Here is a 7701-nt window from a genome sequence, read left to right as displayed (position 1 = left end):
TGAATGGAGAAGTATTAATTTAAAAGCTCAAGATAGAGACGACTGGTGAAATCTAACTGAGGCCCTTTGCGTTGACAGGCGTAGGAGGAGATGATGATAGTGTATTCGAGATAGGAATGTAATTTTTTTAAGATTTGGTTTTCTTAGGCTTGGCGGAGGTTTGCGTTCTACAGATATTTTTGTTTTCACAAATTCAACTTACAAGATTCAAGCTATACTTCGCATGACTTTGTTGTTTGTTATTGTAATGATATTATAAACATATTTAACAATTTGTGTTGTGTTATGTTAGTTGTTTGATAAAAAATATATTTGTGATTCCTTAAGTTGAAATATTCTCTTTTTGTTTTTTACAGGTTAGTCCGACGGTTTCCAGTTAAATTGTAAAAGATAGCGATCAAGGTAAATCATATTTACGTATACTCTCTCTCTCTCTCTCTCTCTCTCTCTCTCTCTCTCTCTCAGGGTTAGTACTTAGAGCGTGGTATGTACTTTCTCTAATCAATTTGCATTCAAATCACCCAACTCGCTTAACCCTTCGCCTACACGAGCTCTGTCTGTATGTATAGCCAGTCTGTCGTGCTTAGTAAAGTGTACAGGAATGTCTTTACCAACCCATCTGTATATAGATAAATTCAATTTTTAGTCACGCGCACATTCCACTTTCACTTTCGTTTTCAAGCATCTAAAACTATTGTAAGCGACCCGTCAAAAATTACGGTTAAATATTTAGATGAATATGCACACATTCACAGATTCAACCCTCTCTCATCCTACCCTTACTTCCTAACTATAGTTACGAGTGTACCTGCTGGTGTACCTCCTTTAAGGGTATGACTACATCCTCTCCCCCCCTACCCGAGTGAAGATGAGACAGTAGTTATAAGTTTGGCAATGCCGCTCAGTGTGACCTGATTCATATATATATATTTATATATATATATATATATATATATATATTACTTATCAGTCACAAAACTGCACGTGACATATATTAAAGGGTAAAATCCACAGGAAACAGGAAAGGAAAAGACCAGGTACCAAGCGCTTTCGTGTATTACGTACACTTCTTCAGGGTACCCTGAAGAAGTGTACGTAATACACGAAAGCGCTTGGTACCTGGTCTTTTCCTTTCCTGTTTCCTGTGGATTTTACCCCCTTATATATATATATATATATATATATATTCACATTATTGCCAATTACTTGCTCTTTATTATATAAAGGAGATATTTGTAGCTTTATCGTAGGATCCACATTATTATTATCATTATCAATTGCTAAACTACAACCCTAGTTGGAAAAGCAAGATGCTATAAGCCCAGGTGCCAATTTGATAATATCAACATTTCATCCTTTGATGCAATTATGTTTGTGGTCGTAGAGTCTTTACACTAAATAACCTCTTTAAAGTTCTTGATAACAAACTTTCATTCGTATACGAATTTTATCCTTCACCATTTTTTTCGAAAGTCCAATAGATTAGATGTGTTGTATGGATATAGAAATGCTCTAATGCATTCTTATTCCCGAGAATAACACATACATACGTACATACATAATTATATCATATGTATATATATGTGGTATACATACATACCTACTTACATCTATACATACATAGATGTATATATATATTAATGTGTATATACATATACATTGTTTTAAAGTATCAAATAGATCTGTATACACAGTGTATGTATATCATACATTTATATGTATTAATGTATATATGCATATACATATAGTTGTTTCTAAGTATCAAAGAGATCTCTTGCTACTTGTCTTGACTTCGCATTTTTTAAAATCATGTGTGTTAAGAACTAAACTGAAATGACGCTAATTTAGCACTTAAAAATTGACCACAATGACTCTCTCTCTCTCTCTCTCTCTCTCTCTCTCTCTCTCATGTAGACATCAGCAAGAGTGGTTGTGATTCTCCTCAGTATTGTAGGTAATTAGGGAGACAGGGTCCTTGAGAAAGATGGCACTCCTCCCGTCTTGTAGTTTCCCACGGTGTAGTTTTTAGCCTAACTCCTTTTTTTTCTATTTATTTTTTTTTTTATGTTTTGTATTAGGGTTTATTACTAATTAGCGTACCCGAGCCTATAAAAATGACTTCTAAATATTAGACACACACACATACATACACACATACACACATATACGCACAGATATACACACACACAGGTTCAAGCCTTCCCACCACTTACCCATTTCTTGAGTTACAATCGCTTGTTTGAGCAAATTATTATTATTATTATTATTATTATTATTATTATTATTAGCTAAGCTACAACCCTAGTTGGAAAAGGAGGATGATATAAGCTCAAGAGCTCTAACATGGAAAATAGCCCAGTGAGGAAAGGAAATAATTGTTGGAAAAAGAGTTGTTTCCGATTGTACCTCTTGGGGGGTATCACCTTTCACCAGGGTATGACTACTCGAACTTCCCCATGAGCGAGAGAAAAGATATATATAGGATATATATATATATATATGTGTGTGTGTGTGTGTATATATACATATATATATATATATATATGTATATACAGTATATATATAACCAGACACTTTATCTTATAGTGGGTATATATATATATATATATATGTATGTGTGTGTATGTGCGTGTATGTATGTATGTATATAGATAGATAGATAGATAGATAGATAGATAGACACTTTTTCTTTATTGTATAGGGGTTCTGTGTATATACATATATAATAGAATTAAAAAAAAAGATATCTCCTTGTAAAGTTTAAATATATTCTAATACAAAATTTTTTCAAGCCACTAACTAAATATATCTAAGGTTGCCATTATCGTATAAGCTTACAACCGAAATTAGAAGCAAGATGACATCACACAAGAACCATACGGAAAACCGGTTGACAAATAACTCGGACGTTTCGGATACCAGAGCGGATATTCATTCCGGAACGGTCAGATTTCCGGATAATGGCCGTTGTAAGTGATGGTGTAAGAGAGTCGTTCAGTCGGTCATCCACTCGTGTTACCAGTGCCAATAAACTTTAGCTTTTAATTTAGGGCGATTTGGCTTAAGCCTACTTCGGGAGTTTTTATTATTATTATTATTATTATTATTATTATTATTATTATTATTATTATTATTATTATTTAAATTTAACACTTCACACCCCCTCCCCCTTTCTTAACTACAACACGGTAGTTGTGGTTTTCCAAGTGTTCCTATCGGAGAAGGTCGAGTTGTTATACGTCTGGTTATGCTGCCGAGCGTGACCTTAGAGAATTATATAAATATATTTATATATATATATATAATGTATATATATGTATATATATATATATATATATATATCTATATGTAAATATGTATATATATAAAAAATATATATATGTGTGTGTATATATATATATATATATATATTGTATGTATGTATGTATGTATGTATATATATATAGATATATATATATATATATATATATAATGTATGTATGTATATAGCCGGACTCTTGCCCTTAATTATATATAGGAAATCCTTTTTAGCCATAATTATTCTCCCATGGAAGCGCTTCTAAAAATGTGGATGTGATGGTTGCCTCCTTAAGCTGCTACAAAAATTATGATAAATTCGACCTTTATTTTAATTTACGAAGGTTAAACTTGCTTTTTCATGTACGGTATTTATTTTCAAGGTCATCATTAAGAATGAATGTCATGCGAGATTCTCTCTCTCTCTCTCTCTCTCTCTCTCTCTCTCTCTCCAGAAATTAATAGAGATTTGGCCCTGTTAGTTTCAGGCAAATGACTTGGTGGGTTGTCACTTAGATCTCTTGTGATATTCTGATTGTATGCTCCCCTTCTCTCTCTCTCTCTCTCTCTCTCTCTATCTCTCTCTCTCTCTCTCTCACTCTCTCTCTCTCTCATCCCAGAAATGAACAGCAATCTGTCCCTGTTAGTTTCAGGCAAATGACTTGGTGGGCTGTCACTTAGATCTCTTGTGATATTCTGATTGTATGCCCACCTCTCTCTCTCTCTCTCTCTCTCTCTCTCTCTCTCTCTCTCATCCCAGAAATTAACATCGTCATCTCATTAGACGAGCACCAGTGATCTGGCCCTGTGAAAGTCCTGTTGGTTCCATCCAAGTGACCCTGGTGCTTTGTCACTGATCTTGTGTGATTCTCTCTCTCTCTCTCTCTCTCTCTCTCTCTCTCTCTGAGATCAGTAGTGTGCTTGTGGCAGAATTTGTGCTTACTGTATTTCACTTAGATTTATTTTCAAGAAATTTTTTATTTTTAGTCATTTACTTTTTTTTTCATTTTTTTGAAAATTTATTATTGTTTTTTTTTTTTCTACTTTTGAAGTGTTATTTTTTTCTCTTTTTTTTGGGGGAGTGGGGTGGTATTTTTTATTGATGTTTATAAGTTATTAGTTTTCCTAATGTCGTATATTTTATATTTTACTAAAATATTTTCTGAGTTTTTGTGATTGTCATATTTCTGTTTTGCCTCTCCTGTTTAATTTGTCAGCTCTTGTTTCTCCAACTTCTCGTACTTCTTCTTCCTTCTTCTTCTTTGTTAGCTTTTGTGTATATCATATTTCTATTTAGCTTCTCTAGACTATTTATCAAATCCTTCTTCTTCTTCTTCTTCTTCTTCTTCTTCTTCATTAGTTATTTGTATGTATCTTATTTGTATTTTGCCTTGCCAGGACTATTTATCAAATCCTCCTCCTTCTTCTTCTTCTTCTTCTTCTTCTTCTTCTTCTTCTTCTTCTTCTTCTTCTTCTTCTTCTTCTTCTTCTTCTTCTTCTTCTTCTTCTTCTTCTTTATTAGTTATTGTGTGTATCTTATTTCTATTTTGCCTCTCCAGGACTATTTATCAAATCATCCTCCTCCTTCTTCTTCTTCTTCTTCTTCCTCTTCTTCTTCTTTATTAGTTATTTGTGTGTATCATTTCTATTTTGCCTCTCCAGGACTATTTATCAAATCATCCTCCTCCTTCTTCTTCTTCTTCTTCTTCTCTTCTTCTTCTTTATTAGTTATTTGTGTGTATCATTTCTGTTTTGCCTCTCCAGGACTATTTATCAAATCCTCCTCCTTCTTCTTCTTCTTCTTCTTCTTCTTCTCTTCTTCTTCTTTATTAGTTATTTGTGTGTATCATTTCTGTTTTGCCTCTCCAGGACTATTTATCAAATCATCCTCCTCCTTCTTCTTCTTCTTCTTCTTCTCTTCTTCTTCTTTATTAGTTATTTGTGTGTATCATTTCTGTTTTGCCTCTCCAGGACTATTTATCAAATCCTCCTCCCTCCCTCCTCCTCCTCCTCCTCCTCCTCCTCCTCCTTCTTCTTCCATAATCGCACTTGAGGACATGCATGCATTAAGGCTCAAATGCATTCAACTCTTTCAAACGTCCATTTCTTGACCTCAAATTCTTTTCACGACCCATCTCTCTCTCTCTCTCTCTCTCTCTCTCTCTCTCTCCTTCTTCTTCTTCTTCTTCTTCGTGTCTGACGATTCATTGACCGGGTTTTCACTCTCTTTTAAATGCGAATTTTCGGCAAGTCACTTTTCGTGAGAACTGCTTGCTTGGCCTACAGCCGGGTTGTTTGATCTGACTACAGTTAGCCTTGTATGATAAATAACTCTGTATTTTGTAGTTGTTTGAGTAGTTTAATGTCAGCGGGAAATGAATTGTGTGGGGTGAGATTTTGATATATATACATACATACATGTATATAAATATATGTATGTATATATACTGTATATGTATGTATATATATGTATATATATATATATATATATATACATACACATACTATTTTACAAATACGTAATTATACTAACACCGTCATGTGTATCATGAAATTATTAACTAAAAGAAGAATTTTCTTTGCAACTGTTAACCATGTAAAATGAATAAAGGTTATTTGCTTGTAGTTTATGATGATATATATTTAATTTTGATGAATATCTACTATTTTTTCTTAAAATAAATACAAAATCTTCTATGAATAAGTCTTTGACTTCTTATGATATATCATTAAGTTTGACAAATCTGAAAAAAAGTGAATAACTACTTTTTAAAGAATTTGTCATGTATTGTGTCAGTGTCCCTTTCTGAGTGGGGGTACTTAAGGATAAATTCCACTGGCTACAAAACCATATGCACTCATTACAAAGTTTCTACGGTGTTAACAACCGTATGCCTTATTCTATGTTTGGGTTCCCCCAGGTCCCCTCAGTGTGAGGCACCTCGTATATCCACCAGAGAGTTGCTAATGCATCTTCCGGTGTATTTTGCATCTTCCAGTCTTGGATGGTCTGGGATGCAAGAAGGCTAAAAATCACTGCCATATTTTTGTTCAGATAATTAAAACCCCAAATATAAGCCAAATATATTCATGTTTTGGAGTAAATACGTTGTTTGCTAATCACTAGTCCAAGTACTATAGTCCATTTCTTTTAGCGATGCAGATTTGCACCGACTCGCGGCGGTGCTCTTTTAGCTCGGAAAAAGCTTACTGATCGCTGATTGGTTAGAATTATCTTGTCCAACCAATAATCAGCGATCCGGAAACTTATCTGAGCTAAAAGGGCACCGCTGCGAGTCGGTGCAAATATGCATCGCTAAAAGAAATGGACGACTATAGTCAGGCGTACCCATACTATGCTGTTTTGCAGCGAGCGATCAGATGAAAATCTCCCACCATCACAAATTCGTAATGGCCAACTTGGTGATGAAAACTGGCCAACCCCCAGACATGAATACTGACATGTCTGAGGCCTTTGCCTTGCAGTATGTTAGAAACGGCTGCATTTGTAGTTGTTGTTGTTGTTGTATCAGATGAAAATCTCTCTACCATCACAAACTCGTACTGGCCAACGTGGTGATGAAAACTGGCCAAACCCTAGACATAAGGACATGTCTGAGGCCTTTGCTTTGCTGTATGTTAGAAACGGCTGCATTTGTTGTTGTTGTTGTTTCAGATGAAAATCTCCCCACCATCACAATTTCGTGCTGACCAACTTGATGATGAAAACTAGGCCAAACCCTAGACATAAGGACATGTCTGAGGCCTTTGGTCCTGCAGTGTGCTAGAAACGGCTGCATTTGTAGTTGTTGTTGTTGTTGTTGTATCTGATGAAAATCTCCCACCATCACAAATCGTACTGGCCAACTTGGTGATGAAAACTGGCCAAACCCTAGACATGAATACGAACACGTCTGAGGCCTTTGTCCTGCAGGTGTGCTAGAAACGGCTGCATTTTTTGTTGTTGTTGTATCAGATGAAAATCTCCCACCATCACAAATTCGTACTGGCCAACTTAGTGATGAAAACTGGCCAACCCCAGACATGAATACGGACATGTCTGAGGCCTTTGTCCTGCAGTGTGCTAAAAACGGCTACATTTGGAGTTGTTTTTGTTTTTGTTGTTGTTGTTATATATGTGAGTGTGAATTATTACCTCAACTTCCTGATGATAAGTTTTTTGAAATTAAGCATTCTTTATATCTAGATAATTGCTTATCAATGCTAATTTGATCTTGAATTGTTCCTTTTTAATCAATTAATTGTTGTATGTAATAGTAGCTTTGAAATGCCAGTGAAGTCATTTACCTTAATTTATGTTTATAAAAGCAATAACTATTAATGTTGTGTGTTCAACAGTTGGTAAATAATTATGCGAAAGTCATCTTATTAGTCCCACTGTAT

At 34.7% G+C, this 7701-nt stretch overlaps 1 long non-coding RNA gene across 1 annotated transcript in view; it reads left to right on the top strand.

Annotated features, from left to right (window-relative positions):
* The first annotated feature begins 363 nt into the window (after nucleotides 1-363).
* Nucleotides 364-7701, top strand: part of LOC137622837 (uncharacterized) — a 77965-nt gene continuing 70627 nt past the window's right edge. The window contains exon 1 of the long non-coding RNA XR_011040489.1: nucleotides 364-402. This is a non-coding gene — a long non-coding RNA (uncharacterized lncRNA). The remainder of the gene's footprint in view (nucleotides 403-7701) is intronic.

The sequence above is a fragment of the Palaemon carinicauda genome, chromosome 29 (genome assembly GCF_036898095.1).
Source record: "Palaemon carinicauda isolate YSFRI2023 chromosome 29, ASM3689809v2, whole genome shotgun sequence".
Taxonomy (NCBI): Eukaryota; Metazoa; Arthropoda; class Malacostraca; order Decapoda; family Palaemonidae; genus Palaemon; species Palaemon carinicauda.
Note: the sequence above shows the minus strand (reverse complement) of the source record. Positions and strands in the feature narration are given on the sequence as shown.